Genomic DNA, 18,727 nt, shown 5'->3' on the forward strand with positions numbered 1-18,727 from the left:
AGGCATTTGTATGTTTTTACGTGTATGAACCGGTGTTAGACTCCAAAAATATCTGGGTCTTCAGCCCAAAGCCCCATTTCCTGTGTCACAATGTTTGCCCTGGGGTTTTTAAATGCTACAAATCTGCAGAGATGTGCTTCATTTCCCCAATGTATTATGGTCACGTGTCTGGAATCAGCAGTGTTGTTAGCAGGAAGTAAATGAAGAATAGGTGTTACTATGAGGGACTCTAGGCAACTTTAACAAAATAGAGGAAAAATACGACCCTCGTGGAAATCCATATTATCAATCCCACATACAAGTTACAGCCTCTAAAGCCCTCCACCAACAACGCTCATGTGTGCAAATGCACATCGGTATATATATATTTACACACTCATAGACATTCACACACAGTTTACACATTCACAAACATTAGTAATTACACATCTATATTCACTAATGGGAGTGTTGACATGTGATAAACTGTGTATGGTAGGTACTTGTGCATTCAGTTTCAAACATATTGCATTTCATCAAATTCAAATCTTAGCCGATTGGCGGGACATTCAATTTCTGTAACTCCAAACCGTATCACAAAACAAATGACACAGACAATGGATGAACAATTTCCTTTGAATCATGAGTTCTGGCTATAATGTAAAAAAATAAATAATTGATGGTTAGGGAACAGCCATTATATAAAATAAATAAAGAAATAATAAATAAATAAACCAGTGACCATCCAGACCCAACGCTTAAAATACTCAAACAAATGCTCAAAAGTCACCAAATGCTCAAAAGTTACCAAATGCTCAAAATCGCAAATATTGACAGAATGTGGACCAAATTTGACAGGTAAAATATTGTTGAAATATTTTATTTGTTCAACCAAATTCCAGCCAGAATTAGCTTCATCAAAAAGCTAAAAAAATTACCCTCTCTGTACACTACAATATATATATATATATATACATATCAATTTTATATTTATATATTTTGCAGTACAGTGATAAGCTCATTTTCACGCCTTTTTGTTTCACCCAAATCTTTTTCCTCCAAGTGGTTGCATGGTCGAAATTCAGAATAGCCGAAATGCTACCAAATTCAATCACCAAAGTCAAATTAAAGTTTTGGTCGAATCGATTCAATCAAACCAGATTTTTCCAGCATGAACCAATCTAGTAGATTTCTTATATTAGAAGGAGGTATTGAATGTTATTCTCAAAAAATATACAGTATATATAATGTTTGAACAAATATACACATAGTAAATCGCAATATATGAAAAAAGATAAATTAAAAGACAACTGTCATCACATTTTTTTTAAAGTTTATTATGTTTTATAAAACTTAGAGGAACATTATAGTGTCAGAAACTCAAACATGTATTCCTGACACTAGAGTATTATACTAACTGTTTAGCTCCCCAGCTTCAACTAGATCGCAGTAAAAAGATGCTTAAACTCATCTTTTTACCCATGTCACACCGGTCTCACTCAGGGCCGGATTAAGAGCACACTGGGCCTGGTGCTGACAATTATGATGGGCCTAATTACAGAATCTTATTGACCAAAAACACTAAAACAGTCATACCTCCCAAAAAGGGGGCATGTCTGTCCAAAGAATTTGAAGGACAGCCTGGCATGAATGCATGTCAGGCTGCCAGCCAATCCTGCAGGCTGTCCAACTAAGGGCATACTATGCAGGCAGCACCCTGAGCTTGACATAAATGCATCTAATGATGCGCTCACTCCATGCTTTCTAAGGACTGCCCCCTAGCACTCACATGTCCACTTGTCTCCTTACCTTATTACTAGCAGGCAGAAGTTCCTGGTATATAGTCTGAGACAGAGAAAAGGTGTATGTAGTGAGTGTAAAAGAAAGGGGACATGCCACAGTGTTACAGAGACCAGCGTCTGCATTACCTAAACTAATTTTATTGTCAGCCAGTCCACACAAGTTTTGTTCCCATACATCCCTCTTAAGCTTCCAAACGTAAAGGGACACTATAGTCACCATAACAACTACAGCTTATTGTATTTGTTCTGGTAAGTAGAATCATTCCATTCAGGCCTTTTGCAGTAAACTGTCTTTTCAGAGAAAATAACTCCACTGGCCACTCCACTTCCACCACCACTTCTGATTATGTCAGCAGACAGTCAGTTCAGAGGCAGAGCCAGCAGCTGCAGACTTGAATACAAGTTATATTTTACTATACTTAAGGAGGCAAGAAGGGGCCAGGGTGGTGGTTTTAACATAATACATGATTGTGATTGTGTTCCTGACCCTATAGTGCTCCTTTAAACAAGAGTATGTGAAGAGTAGTTAGGGTTGCCACCTTTTGTTGGAAAAAAATACCAGCCTTAATCATTTGTATAATCACAAGGAGTGACATCAGAGAAAATTCTGTAAAATCACCAGACTACTCACAGTTTGATTCTGCTGTATAGATGGATTGCTCCCAGTGTCTCAGTCTCGCAAGTCACCCAGTGTCTCAGTGTCCCTATGTATCACAGTGTCAGTGTCCCCATGTCGCCCAGTCCCCTAGTCTCTCAGTGTCTCAGTGTCCCCATTTCTCCCAGTGTACCAATGTCTCAGTGTGTCCCCATGTCACTAGGATACTGGGGACACTGAGAGACCCGGGGACACTGAGAGACCCGGGGACACTGAGAGACCCGGGGACACTGAGAGACCCGGGGACACTGAGAGACCCGGGGACACTGAGAGACATGGGGACACTGAGAGACTAGGGAGACATGGGGACACTGAAACATTTGTGGACACTAAGACACTAGGGACACAGAGACATGGGAACACAGACACTGGGAGACTAGGGGAAACTGGGAGACTAGGGGACACTGGCTGGGAGACAGACACTTGGGGACACTGGGAGACATGGGGATAGTTGTGGACATAGACATGGGGACACTGGGACATATAGGGACACTGGGAGACATGGGGACACTAGGCACACTGAGACACTATGAACACAGACACTGGGAGACATGGGGACACTGAAACATTTGGGGACACTAAGACACTAGGGACACAGAGACATGGGGACACCGGGAGACTATGGGACACTGGCTGGGAGACAGACACTTGGGGACACTGGGAGACATGGGGACAGTTGTGGACATAGACATGGGGACACTGGGACATATAGGGACACTGGGACACATGGGGACACTAGGCACACTGAGAGACATGGGACACAGATACTGGGAGACTTGGGGACACTGAGACACTAGCGACACTGGATGGGGGACATGGGGACACTGGGAGAAATGGGGACATAGTGTCTCTGTGTCCCAGTGTCTCCCAATGTCCCTATGTTTCACAGCATCCCCATGTGTCTCAGCATCCCCATGTGTTCCAGTGCCCCCTAGTGTCTCAGTGTCCCCATGTTTTCCAGTGTCTCCAAGTGTCTCAGTGTTTCCAGGTCTCCCAGCGTCTGTGTCCCCAGGTCTCCCAGCGTCTGTGTCCCCATGTGTCCTAGTGTCTCAGTGTCCCCTAGTGTCTGTGTCCCCATTTGTCCCCTAGTGTCTGTTTCCCCTAGTGTCTCAGTGTCCCCTAGTGTCTCAGTGTCCCCATGCGTCCCTGCTGCCTTTCTCCCCATCCCTCTCTTACCTGAGCTGTAGAGCTGCTGTCTGGACTCTGTGCTGTATTGCTGCTCCCCCACGGATCAGTAAGTAGTAGAGAGAGGCAGGGATATGCTGTAACTTCCTATCCCTGCCTCTCTCCACACACAGTGGCCCCCCCCTACTGGCCGGTGCTGGTATTGCAGAGTAATCTCCATTTATTCTGAGAAAAATACCTGCATTTGTATTGCCGGTAGTACTGCAATACTGGCACGGCCAGGCAGCCTCAAATACCAGTCAGGTGACAAACCAGTAAAATACCAGTCAGACGGCAAAGCTAAGAGTAGTGTGTAAAAAAAAAAAAAAAAATTTTTTTTTTTTTTTTTTAAATGGGCCTATTCCATGGGCCTGGGCCTGGAGCTGCAGCTCCATCAGCCCCTATGTTAATCCGGCCCTGGTCTCACTGCAGCTGGCCCTGCCTGCTTCCCATAGGAAAGCATTGGGGGATATTGCACATGCGCAGAAAAATGCTGCACTGCGCCAATCAGCATCGTTGAACATCAGTCTGGTACACTGTGAGACACTGCCCCAGAAAGCACCACTAGTGGCCAACTGAGTGACTGCCACTGGCAGCAAGGTAAACACTTGCTTTTCTCTTAAAAGGCAGTGTTTATATTAAAAAGCCTGCAGGAACTGACTATACTCACCAGAACAATGACATTATGCTGTAGTTGTTCTGGTGACTATTATTATTATTATTATTATGTTATTATTTATATAGCGCCAACAAATTCCACAGCACTTTACAGTGGTGGACGAACAAACATTAGGTTGTAACCAAACAAGTTTGACACACAGGAACAGAGGGGTTGAGGACCCTGCTCAATGAGCTTACAGGCTAGAGGGAGTGTGGTAAAATGACACAAAAAGGTAAGGATAGTATTAGACTAGTGACAGTTGCAAGAGAGGAATATAGTGTCTACAGTGTATATAGGAATATAGGACTATAGTGTCCATTTAATTTTCTTTTTTTAATCATTTGGAGATTTTTTTTAGAACTGCTCAACTTAACTTTACACATGGCTATGTGGCCATACAGCAGCTCTATGGTGTGTAGGTTTGTCTATGGTGTGTAGGTTTGTCTGTGGTGTGTAGGTTTCTCTACTGTGTGTAGGTTTGTCTATAGTGTGTAGGTTCGTCTATGGCAGGCATAGGCAACCTTCGGCACTGCAGATGTTTTGGACTACTACTCCCATGATACTTTGCCATCATTATGGGTGTAAGAGCATTGTGGGAGATGTAGTCCACAACATCTGGAGTGCCAAAGGTTGCCAACCCCTGGTCTATGGTGTGCAGGTTTGTCTATGGTGTGTAGAAGAGACTGAAATGCTCTAAATTTTAATTGGACACTTGGGTTTATTGTTTACCCCTGGCTGTTATTAGTTAATGCCAGAACTGTAATTCCGTGTCAGAATTAAGCAATCTTAATCAGAATCATTCCTTAGCCTGGGTCTGAGACATTGGGACCTGCCACAGATAGGGTTCCCCAATATACCACATATTCCTGAACATGTATAATATCTACATGCTGATGGGCAGTGCATAAAACAGTTTTGCCTGTAGAATGTAAATGCTAGAGAATGCAGGGCGGCACTTTTCATGTGATGCCCATTAATTTGAAGAAGCAGCAAAACATGTTGGATCTAGCAAACAAATCCAAACCAGGTTATTCACTATAACAGTAGAGATGTCGCGAACATCAAATTTTCCGTTCGCGAATGGCAAAAGTGAATTTCCGCAAATGTTCGCGAACGGGCGAACCAGGCGAACCGGGCAAACCACCATAGACTTCAATAGGCAGGCGAATTTTAAAACCCACAGGGACTTTTTCTGGCCACAATAGTGATGGAAAAGTTGTTTCAAGGGGACTAACACCTGGACTGTGGCATGCCGGAGGGGGATCCATGGCAAAACTCCCTTGGAAAATTACATAGTTGATGCAGAGTCTGGTAATAATCCATAAAGGGCATAAATCACCTAACATTCCTAAATTGTTTGGAATAACGTGCTTTAAAACATCAGGTATGATGTTGTATCGATCAGGTATTGGAAGGGCTACACCCGCTTCACAGTGACAGACCAAACTCCCCATTTAACGCACCGCAAACAACCGCAAACAGTCCATTTGCACAACCGCAAACTCCCCATTTGCACAAGGTTGGATACCAAGCTAGCCATGTCCCGTTCCTTGTCCTCACTGATGACAACATCATCATCATCACACCGTACGTCCATGTGTGTAATGCTGCCTGACTGAGACATCCCTGTTATCTACATCCTCTGGCAATAATGGTTGCGCATCCCTCATTTCTTCCAACTGATGTGTAAATAACTCCTCTGACAGATCAAGTGAAGCGGTTGTGGTGCTAGTGTTGATGGTGGCGGCAGGTGGGCGAGTGGTAACTTGAGAGGTGCCCGAAGCTAAGCTGGAGGAGGATGGTGCATCAAGGTTCCGAGCGGACGTGTCCTGTGTTAGCCAGTCAACTATGTCCTCAGAACTCTTCGAGTTCAGGGTACGTGGCCTCTGAACACTGGGCATTATTCTAGGGCCAAAGGGAATCACAGCACCACGACCACGACGGCCCCTGCGGGGTGGCCTGCCTCTGCCTGTCATTTTTTTTTCGATTAGTGGTACTATGCGTGCAAGCTACTGTGACAACAGATATGAGTGGCACTGTGCACTGGCAGAAGTTGGCAGAGTAGACGCTGTAGGCCTGACACACACGCTTGCAGACAACTAACTGCTATTCAATCTATTACAGTCAAAATTGTATTTTTTTTTTTAAATGCAAGCTATTGTGACACCAGATATGAGTGGTGGCACTGGGCAAATGGGCACAGTATACGCTGTGAGCCTGACACACACGCTGGCAGGCAGGCAACTGCAATTAGATTACACAGGGAAAAAAAAAAAAAACAGACTGATGTTCTAGCCCTAAAAAGGGCTTTTTGGGGTGCTGTCCTTACAGCAGAGATCAGATGAGTCCTTCAGGACTGTAGTGGACACTGAATACACTAGCCTAGCTATCGATTTCCCTATTAAATCCGCAGCAGCTACACTGTCCCTCCTCTCACTAAGAATGCAGCTTCCGGGGGGGCGGGGCCTAGCTGTCATGGAGGAAAGACGCACTTCGTGTGAGCTCCCTCAATATCTCACTTTAAGCAGCTATCAACAAGCGAATTTCACCCCAGAAGGGAATGACCCAGCAATGTTGCTCCTACCTGACTGACCCGACATGCTTAATAGCGGTCAGCAACTCCCAGCCGCCCAGGCTGACATACTCATCTGCGACTCTCCCAATATGGCGGCAGCCGCGTGTCCTCCTGGTACCAGCAGAGCATGGCAGGATATTGAGTCTAAGCTGGACAGACTCTTTAATCAATTTTGAAAGCAAATAACAAGCAGGAAGCCCCAACAAGCTCCACCACAGCCCCAACAAGCTCCACCACAGCTAAGCGAAGCAGTCCCCATTAAAATCCACCAACGCAAAAGGCGTCGAAGACGGGACCGGAGGCACAAACACAAATGCAGAGCCTGCCCCACGTCAAGCACTCGCCACCACAATCCCGCACCGGACGTGAAGCACCACCGGGACAGATCCGACCACCCGACAAAACAAGCTTCCACCACCTCAAGCCGCGAACCCGGCACTCAGCCAGAGACTTGCCTTTGTTGTTCCAGGTATCAGGGACTCCCAGGGTCTGCACCTGGCGCCCAGAAGGGATCGGATGAGCACAAGCAGTAAACAGCAGCCTGCCAAGCATGTCCCACTATAGCCGATCCTCCACACCATGCCTTTGATCACATGAACTTCTCTCTGCACATTAACTAATCGTAAAGTAGCAAGCGTTTAAACATGTCATTATTTCACCTCCTAAAGAGTTTATTGTCGTAGTTCCTTACATGCCTTTACCTTAACCGTTCATGTATTATGTTATTCACTAGTTTCATCTCATGGGGCGACTCACACTTGATTTATAACTAGTGGTGGAGCTGCTGATATAAATACACAGTTGATAACGTGCAAGCTAAACCCTAAACATGACAGCCATCTTTTACAACAATGTACTGCTATATACTCATACCCTCAGTGCAACTAGTCATGATATACGCACGTTCAGCCTAGCATGCTCAAATATAACACACTTCTGTTTATAAAAAAAAGAATGCAGCTTCCGAATGAATCTAAAATGGATGCTGTCCAGGAGGTGGGAGAGTCTGGGAGGGAGGATCTGCTGCTGATTGGCTGGAATGTGTCTGCTGACTGTGAGGTACAGGGTCAAAGTTTACTCAATGATGACGAATATGGTGCAGACCGAACATTGCATATGTTTGCCATCCGTGGCGAACGCGAACAAGCTATGTTCGCCAGGAACTATTCGCCAGCAAACTATTCAAGACATCTCTATATAACAGTAATTGTCCAGAATTAACCAGAGGATGTCAAGTTTTAGATTGAGAAAACTAAGCTGGGAAACCAGATGGTTTGCAGAATATTTCTAATTTGGCCTTTTTTTGTCGTCAGATTTCAAATTCCCCATGAATTCATGCCATTTCCTGGCTAATGGAATAACTCAGAACATTTACATACACCTACAGAGATGTGTAACAAACATTGAATAGTTACTCTTTTTTCTTCACAGAATTTCTGGACACTGGAAGGTATGGGGTAGTGAGTGGGGTATTGTGTGATCATAGATTATACAGGTTTAGTGGTAGCTCTGTATACTGTGTGATTATAGATTATATAGGTTTAGCGGTAGCGCTGTATACTGTGTGATTATAGATTATACAGGTTTAGTGGTAGCTCTGTATACTGTGTGATTATAGATTATACAGGTTTAGAGGTAGCTCTGTATACTGTGTGATTATAAATTATACAGGTTTAGTGGTAGCTCGGCATATTGTGTGATTATAGATTATACAGGTTCAGTGGTAGCGCTGCATACTGTGTGATTATAGATTATACAGGTTTAGTGGTAGCTATGTATATTGTGTGATTATAGAAAATACAGGTTTAGTGGTAGCTCTGTATATTGTGTGATTATAGAAAATACAGGTTTAGTGGTAGCTCTGTATACTGTGTGATTATAGATTATACAGGTTTAGTAGTAGCTCTGTATACTGTGTGATTATAGATTATACAGGTTTAGTGGTAGCTCTGTATATTGTGTGATTATAGATTATACAGGTTTAGTGGTAGCTCTGTATACTGTGTGATTATAGATTATACAGGTTTAGTGGTAGCTCTGTATACTGTGTGATTATAGATTATACAGGTTTAGCGGTAGCTCTGTATATTGTGTGATTATAGATTATACAGGTTTAGTGGTAGCGCTGTATACTGTGTGATTATAGATTATACAGGTTTAGTGGTAGCTCTGTATACTGTGTGATTATAGATTATACAGGTTTAGCGGTAGCTCTGTATATTGTGTGATTATAGATTATACAGGTTCAGTGGTAGCTCTGTATATTGGGATTATAGATTATACAGATTTAGTGGTAGCTCTGTATATTGTGTGATGATTATACAGGAAGTGGTAGCTCGGCATACTGTGTGATTATAGATTATACAGGTTTAGTGGTAGCTCTGTATACTGTGTGATTATAGATTATACAGGTTTAATAGTAGCTCTGTATACTGTGTGATTATAGATTATACAGGTTTAGTGGTAGCTCTGTATACTGTGTGATTATAGAAAATACAGGTTTAGTGGTAGCTCTGTATACTGTGTGATTATAGATTATACAGGTTTAGTGGTAGCTCTGTATACTGTGTGATTATAGATTATACAGGTTTAGTGGTAGCTCTGTATACTGTGTGATTATAGATTATACAGGTTTAGTGGTAGCTCTGTATACTGTGTGATTATAGATTATACAGGTTTAGTGGTAGCTATGTATATTGTGTGATTATAGATTATACAGGTTTAGTGGTAGCTCTGTATACTGTGTGATTATAGATTATACAGGTTTAGCGGTAGCTCTGTATACTGTGTGATCATAGATTATACAGGTTTAGTGGTAGCTCTGTATATTGTGTGATTATAGATTATACAGGTTTAGTGGTAGCTCTGTATACTGTGTGATTATAGATTATACAGGTTTAGCGGTAGCTCTGTATACTGTGTGATTATAGATTATACAGGTTTAGTGGTAGCTATATATATTGTGTGATTATAGATTATACAGGTTTAGTGGTAGCTCTGTATATTGTGTGATGATTATACAGGAAGTGGTAGCTCGGCATACTGTGTGATTATAGATTATACAGGTTTAGTGGTAGCTCTGTATACTGTGTGATTATAGATTATACAGGTTTAATAGTAGCTCGGCATACTGTGTGATTATAGATTATACAGGTTTAGTGGTAGCTCTGTATACTGTGTGATTATAGATTATACAGGTTTAGTGGTAGTGCTGTATACTGTGTGATTATAGATTATACAGGTTTAGTGGTAGCTCTGTATACTGTGTGAATTTAGATTATATAGGTTTAGTGGTAGCTCTGTATACTGTGTGATCATAGATTATACAGGTTTAGTGGTAGCTCTGTATACTGTGTGATTATAGATTATACAGGTTTAGCGGTAGCTCTGTATACTGTGTGATCATAGATTATACAGGTTTAGCGGTAGCTCTGTATACTGTGTGATCATAGATTATACAGGTTTAGTTGTAGCTCTGTATAGTGTGAATTTAGATTATATAGGTTTAGTGGTAGCTCTGTATACTGTGTGATTATAGATTATGAAGGTTTAGTGGTAGCTATGTATACTGTGTGATCATAGATTATACAGGTTTAGTGGTAGCGCTGTATACTGTGTGATTATAGATTATACAGGTTTAGTGGTAGCTCTGTATAATGTGTGATTATAGATTATACAGGTTTAGTGGTAGCTATGTATACTGTGTGATTATAGATTATACAGGTTTAGCGGTAGCTCTGTATACTGTGTGATTATAGATTATACAGGTTTAGTGGTAGCTATGTATATTGTGTGATTATAGATTATACAGGTTTAGCTGTAGCTCTGTATACTGTGTGATTATAGATTATACAGGTTTAGCGGTAGCTCTGTATACTGTGTGATTATAGATTATACAGGTTTAGTGGTAGCTCTGTATACTGTGTGATTATAGATTATACAGGTTTAGTGGTAGCTCTGTATATTGTGTGATTATAGATTATACAGGTTTAGCGGTAGCTCTGTATACTGTGTGATTATAGATTATACAGGTTTAGCGGTAGCTCTGTATACTGTGTGATTATAGATTATACAGGTTTAGTGGTAGCTCTGTATACTGTGTGATTATAGATTATACAGGTTTAGTGGTATCTCTGTATACTGACTGTTATGTATATTCCATGATATCTCTGTATATTGTGTAATTACGAATTATACAGGTTTAGTGGTAGCTCTGTATACTGTGTGATTATAGATTATACAGGTTTGGTGGTAGCTCTGTATACTGTGTGATTATAGATTATACAGGTTTGGTGGTAGCTCTGTATACTGTGTGATTATAGATTATACAGGTTTAGTGGTAGCTCTGCATACTGTGTGATTATAGATTATACAGGTTTGGTGGTAGCTCTGTATACTGTGTGATTATAGATTATACAGGTTTGGTGGTAGCTCTGTATACTGTGTGATTATAGATTATACAGGTTTAGTGGTAGCTCTGCATACTGTGTGATTATAGATTACACAGGTTTGGTGGTAGCTCTGTATACTGTGTGATTATAGATTATACAGGTTTAGTGGTAGCTCTGTATACTGTGTGATTATAGATTATAGGGTTTAGTGGTAGCTCTGTATACTGTGTGATTATAGATTATACAGGTTTAGTGGTAGCTCTGTATACTGTGTGATTATAGATTATACAGGTTTAGTGGTAGCTCTGTATACTGTGTGATTATAGATTATACAGGTTTAGTGGTAGCTCTGTATACTGTGTAATTACGAATTATACAGGTTTAGTGTTTTATGTATATTCTACAGTAATTACTGAATATGCAGTTCTGTGGGAACTCTGTACATAATGAGATTATTGAATATACACGTTCATTAATATCTCTGTGTATTGGGTGATTACGAATTATTCTACAGTAATTATTGAATAAGCATTGCTTAGGGACAATATTTAGTGCCACCAATTCACCCTGAGTATTTCAGTTTATTTGTTTATGTACATTGAAATCTGAACTGAAAATATGACAATTACATTTTGTTTCAAAACGCATATTTTCTTCTCAATATATTTTACTTTTCATTTTCATTCAATTGAGATTACAAATCAAGTTAATCAACTGAAAGTAAAAAAAAATCGCCATTTATTTCTACACATTGTTACCTGTATTCATCAGATATAAGATACTAGAATTTAAATCAAATATCAGATCTAATTAATCGAAATATTATTTAAATATTAATAAATGACAAAACAATGTATAGCTTATCCCTTTAAATACAACAAACACACTATTTTTTTTATTGCATATAATAAGGAACATTTTGTATCAATACATTAATTGTTAAGTTATTATTAAATTAATATTAACATGTATTTTACCAGTTACTTGGGCAACATATTAGCGTTCATTTTTTTAATTTATTTTTTATATTATTTTTTTATTTAAACTACATTTTGTAGATCTGGATTGAAATCGCTATTTAGAAAAAGTTTGGGACAAGACAGTGCACACGGATAAAGTTTTCACAGCTATCATGATTTTAAAAAGGGGTTAAACGTTTAGAGGGACTTTTCACCACACACAGGGAGATCTTCACCTCAATTAGACTCATCAGATCCTCTTATTCATCTACAGACGTAGGACATTTAATAGGTTAGAACGTCTGTCTAACAGCAAGAGTTACATTCTGTCTATTATTGTATAACAAATATAGCTTAATAAAAGATGCAATTTTTTTTAGATTTCAGATCTTAAAATTCCTGACTTGTTTGAGTCTTGTTGAGAGGGGAGAAAGTTTTAATATAAATAATAAAGTAGTTGGTTCAAGTTAAATTTGATAGCTATAGTGTTAATAAAAAGGAGGTTTATTAGATATTTAGAGACACAGAGATTACTACCGATTACACAGAGAATTGTATTTTGTGTTTGTTTCCTAACTAGGTAAATATTATTTGTTATTGGCATGTTTGTATATGATTGTTTTTTATTTTTGTTTTCTTAATCGGTACAAAATGTTTCTCTAACACATATTATTTGTAACATGCAACAATGTACATGAGTACATGAGTTGAAAATCAGTTTGTTTGTTTTTTTTATTTCAGAGAAATTTTATTATTTAGATTTAATGGGACAATTTGCACCAAGCAGACTTAGATTGTAAGAATTCGTTCTTTTTAAAATAAATATATATATATATAATGTTTTCCACTTTGTACAGGAATATCGAGACTGTGATTTTGAAGTGAATACTGTATTTATTAATATTGAATATGCATAATGTTTTGCATTTGTTAAACTTTTTTTTAACATAAAAAGTACACTTTTTCAATATTTTACTTTACACCAAAATAATCTAATCGAATTTATCTTTAAAAAAACAAACAACCCCATCTCGTTCTGAATTTGTAATGCATTGGAATACAGAGAACTGATAACCTGATTCTTTTTGTGTGTGGTTTAGAATAAATTGCCCCTTATTCTAAGAGTCTCAGCCACCAAGCCAGTTTATCCTTTAATTAGAGGGGTCCCTGATTAAATCTTGGTGCTGCCTGCTCAGGGTGACTTGGTCTGTAAGTTGAACCTGTCTGAGTGTTCTAGAAGGGGAACCCTCTATAATAGGTGATAATGATAACTACAATAGGAAAATACATACAATAAAATATGCCTTTGATGCTCAGACAGTGGGTCCAGGGATGAAATCTGTGATCATTTTCAGCCCTGCCTGCTGACAGCAGCTGTTCCACCCCAATAACTGCAGTCTCCCCAGCTCATTGTATCAGGGGTAAACCTGCAAGCTGGCTTCACAGTTCACAGGCTATTTTGTATTGTGCTGCTCCTGCACTTGTTCCCACCAAACCCAGCCCCTTGTGTCTTGCTTCCAAGTGAACTTGTGCTGGAGGTGAAGGTCCTTCTATAGATGTCAGGACACTGAATGCCAGGAGTGACAGGTTCTGTGCTCCCAGTCCCATGCTGCATTTAACAATTGCACACAATCAGCCCCAGCCTCTCTGTGCAAAGTCTTAGGCTCACACACACACTCACACACAGACAGACAAGGTACAGCCACATGTACATAGACACTCACACATGCATACATCACACAGGCAGTACACACAGACAGCAGCACATATGAACATACACAGATATCCGGCACATATGTACCTGTCACAAAGACACAGACACATATAATAGTAAATGATTTAAGAATATAATAGTTTGCAACTTTTAAACTCTCTCTCTCTCTCTCTCTCTCTCTCTCTCTCTCACTCTTTTTACATTTTATTATTTGAAAGATGATTAATCTTTCCTACATAAAATATAAAGAAATAATAAAAAAAGTGGCACAAAATGCTCAATCATTTATTTAGAAAACAATAAAGTAACTAATTAAAAAATTCCTTTCCTATATATAAATAGTAGGAAATTAATTAAGTACATTTATATTATGAACTTAGGTGTGTGTATAAGAAATACCTATAAGGAAGTCTTAATTAGTAACTTAATTTTTTCTAAATAAATTATTGAGCATTTTTGTGCCCTCCTTTTTTTAAATTTCTTTATATTTTATTGACTAAAATATAACCATCTGTCCATTAATATTTCTAAAGGTGGAAATTGCACTTTCTTATAATAGGGGCTCCCAGCCCCCATATAATTACCAGGTGGTGTGTTTGTTCCACAGTTATGGTTATTGCCCAAAAAGAAAGAGATGCTAATATTTCTTATTGTGAAAGTAAAGATTTAAATGAATATCTGAATGTAGTGATTTGAGAGAATCTGTGCGATTCTTGTAACAGTATCTCAGCTCGCAGCTCTTTCTCCATGTCCAGACGAGGTCAGCTATTGAAAAAGGCTTCTTTTATTCTCAACAGAGCAGGAGATTTGTGGCCATGGTCCCCTCTTTATCCCTCTCTCTATGGAAACACAGATCATGGGGAGAAATATGTGAGGCTGAATAAAAGAAATCAGCAGAAAGAACTGCTTGAGAACCGCATCTGTTACACTTGGGAAGTTAGACTGACAGCAAAGGGCTACGGAAACCTCTTCCAAACCATTGCAGTGAGTGAGAGAGGCTGGGACACAGCCTCTAATCTTATAGAGAGCGCCAGGCCGGGACACAGCCTCTAATCTTATAGAGAACACCAGGCCGGGACACGGCCTCTAATCTTATAGAGAACACCAGGCCAAGACGCAGCCTCTAATCTTATAGAGAACACCAGGCCGAGACGCAGCCTCTAATCTTATAGAGAACACCAGTCCGGGACACGGCCTCTAATCTTATAGAGAACACCAGTCCGGGACACGGCCTCTAATCTTATAGAGAACACCAGGCCAGGACACGGCCTCTAATCTAATAGAGAACACCAGGCCGGGACATGGCCTCTAATCTTATAGAGAACACCAGGCCGGGACACGGCCTCTAATCTTATAGAGAACACCAGGCCGGGACACGGCCTCTAATCATATAGAGAACACCAGGCCGGGACACGGCCTCTAATCTTATAGAGAACACCAGGCCGGGACACGGCCTCTAATCTTATAGAGAACACCAGGCCGGGACACGGCCTCTAATCTTATAGAGAACACCAGGCCGGGACACGGCCTCTAATCATATAGAGAACACCAGGCCGGGACACGGCCTCTAATCTTATAGAGAACACCAGGCTGGGACACGGCCTCTCATCTTATAGAGAACACCAGGCCGGGACACGGCCTCTAATCTTATAGAGAACACCAGGCTGGGACGCGGCCTCTCATCTTATAGAGAACACCAGGCCGGGATGCAGCCTCTAATCTTATAGAGAACACCAGGCCGGGACCCAGGCTCTAATCTTATAGAGAACACCAAGCCGGGACACGGCCTCTAATCTTATAGAGAACACCAGGCCGGGACACAGCCTCTAATCTTATAGAGAACACCAGGCCGGGACGCAGGCTCTAATCTTATAGAGAACACCAGGCCGGGATGCAGCCTCTAATCTTATAGAGAACACCAGGCCGGGACACGGCCTCTAATCTTATAGAGAACACCAGGCTGGGACGCGGCCTCTAATCTTATAGAGAACACCAGGCCGGGATGCAGCCTCTAATCTTATAGAGAACACCAGGCCGGGACCCAGGCTCTAATCTTATAGAGAACACCAGGCCGGGACACGGCCTCTAATCTTATAGAGAACACCAGGCCGGGACACAGCCTCTAATCTTATAGAGAACACCAGGCCGGGACGCAGGCTCTAATCTTATAGAGAACACCAGGCCGGGACCCAGGCTCTAATCTTATAGAGAACACCAGGCCGGGACACGGCCTCTAATCTTATAGAGAACACCAGGCCGGGACACAGCCTCTAATCTTATAGAGAACACCAGGCCGGGACACAGGCTCTAATCTTATAGAGAACACCAGGCCAGGATGCAGCCTCTAATCTTATAGAGAACACTGCCATACACAGCCTCTAATCTTATAGAGAACCTCAGGCCGGGACACAGCCTCTAATCTAATAGAGAACACCAGGCCGGGACACAGCCTCTAATCTTATAGAGAACACCAGGCCGGGACACAGCCTCTAATGCAGCCTCTAATTATACTGCAAGAATTACAGAAATTATTAAACCCCCAGCCTCTAATCTCACTGCAAGAATTACAGAAATTATTAAACCCCCAGCCTCTAATCTCACTGCAGGAATTACAGAAATTATTAAACCCCCAGCCTCTAATCTCACTGCAAGAATTACAAAAATTATTAAACCCCCAGCCTCTAATCTCACTGCAGGAATTACAGAAATTATTAAACCCCAGCCTCTAATCTCACTGCAGGAATTACAGAAATTATTAAACCCCCAGCCTCTAATCTCACTGCAGGAATTACAGAAATTATTAAACCCCCAGCCTCTAATCTCACTGCAGGAATTACAGAAATTATTATACCCCCAGCCTCTAATCTCACTGCAGGAATTACAGAAATTATTAAACCCCCAGCCTCTAATCTCACTGCAGCCTCTATTAAACCCCCAGCCTCTAATCTCACTGCAGGAATTACAGAAATTATTAAACCCCCAGCCTCTAATCTCACTGCAGGAATTACAGAAATTATTAAATCCCCAGCCTCTAATCTCACTGCAGGAATTACAGAAATTATTAAACCCCCAGCCTCTAATCTCACTGCAGGAATTACAGAAATGATTAAACCCCCAGTCTCTAATCTCACTGCAAGAATTACAAAAAGTATTACACCCCCAGCCTCTAATCTTACTGCAGGAATTACAGAAATTATTAAACCCCCAGCCTCTAATCTCACTGCAGGAATTACAGAAATGATTAAACCCCCAGCCTCTAATCTCACTGCAGGAATTACAGAAATTATTAAACCCCCAGCCTCTAATCTCACTGCAGGAATTACAGAAAACATCAAACATAGAGTCTCTAACCTACTGTAAGAATTAGAGAGACCATACAACGCCAAATCTATCATTTTACTGCAGGAATTACAGATTTTACCAAAAGTAGCAGCCTCTAATCTCAGTGCAAGAGTTTTAGTTCCAATCAAACCAAAATAATCTAATCTTAACGCAGGGATTATAGAAACCAACAGACACCCAGCCTCTAATTTTACCGCAGGGATTATAGAGACCATCAAACACCCAGCCTCTAATCTTACCGCAGGGATTATAGAGACCATGAAACACCCAGCCTCTAATTTTACCGCAGGGATTATAAAGACCATGAATACCCAGCCTCTAATTTTACCGCAGGGATTATAGAGACCATGAAACACCCAGCCTCTAATTTTACCGCAGGGATTATAGAGACCATGAAACATCCAGCCTCTAATTTTACCGCAGGGATTATAGAGACCATCAAACACCCAGCCTCTAATCTTACCGCAGGGATTATAGAGACCATGAAACACACAGCCTCTAATCTTACCGCAGGGATTATAAAGACCATGAATACCCAGCCTCTAATTTTACCGCAGGGATTATAGAGACCATGAATACCCAGCCTCTAATTTTACCGCAGGGATTATAGAGACCATGAAACACCCAGCCTCTAATTTTACCGCAGGGATTATAGAGACCATGAAACATCCAGCCTCTAATTTTACCGCAGGGATTATAGAGACCATGAAACACCCAGCCTCTAATCTTACCGCAGGGATTATAAAGACCATGAAACACCCAGCCTCTAATTTTACCGCAGGGATTATAAAGACCATGAAACACCCAGCCTCTAATCTTACCGCAGGGATTATAAAGACCATGAATACCCAGCCTCTAATCTTACCGCAGGGATTATAGAGACCATCAAAAAAAACATAGATGTAAAACCAACCCCTAATAATAAGAAGATGAAATGCTATAGATACGTTTTAGAGATGTCTGTACTGGCATTGGACCAATAAGGATGTCCCAAACCTCCTATTTTCCATCACTTAAAAATAGGTTGTAAACAGCACCAGACATACTGGAAATATTTTAATATAAATAAAAATCGATCACCATTTAGCGTTGATTAGGGTAGCAAACCTCACAATCCAAACGAGCATCTATAGCATAGTGCCAAAATACTAAAGGGTCAATCACACATTAGATGCAACAAATTGCTGCCTAGATCTTCAGAGCCCACAACAGAGAATGGGGGAGACTGTACCAAGATCTCAGTTTAAATAGTTAATTCTGAAATCAGACACACGTACAGGCAGAACCTGCAGGCAAAATAAAGGGAGTTACAGACACACACACACACACACACACACACACACACACACACACACACACACACACACACAGACAGACAGACAGACAGACAGACAGACAGACACACAAGCACACAGACTCTCTCTCTCACAATCACACACACATATTGGCAGATTCTTTAAGCACAAGCCAAGGAGCCACAGACAC

At 40.9% G+C, this 18,727-nt stretch overlaps 1 long non-coding RNA gene across 1 annotated transcript in view; it reads right to left on the minus strand.

Annotated features, from left to right (window-relative positions):
- LOC134573553 (uncharacterized) overlaps positions 1-18,727 on the minus strand; it is a 43,793-nt gene that overhangs the window by 24,108 nt on the left and 958 nt on the right. The gene's annotated exons all lie outside the window — the stretch shown is intronic.

Source organism: Pelobates fuscus, chromosome 9 (assembly GCF_036172605.1).
Source record: "Pelobates fuscus isolate aPelFus1 chromosome 9, aPelFus1.pri, whole genome shotgun sequence".
In the NCBI taxonomy this organism is placed as follows: domain Eukaryota; kingdom Metazoa; phylum Chordata; class Amphibia; order Anura; family Pelobatidae; genus Pelobates; species Pelobates fuscus.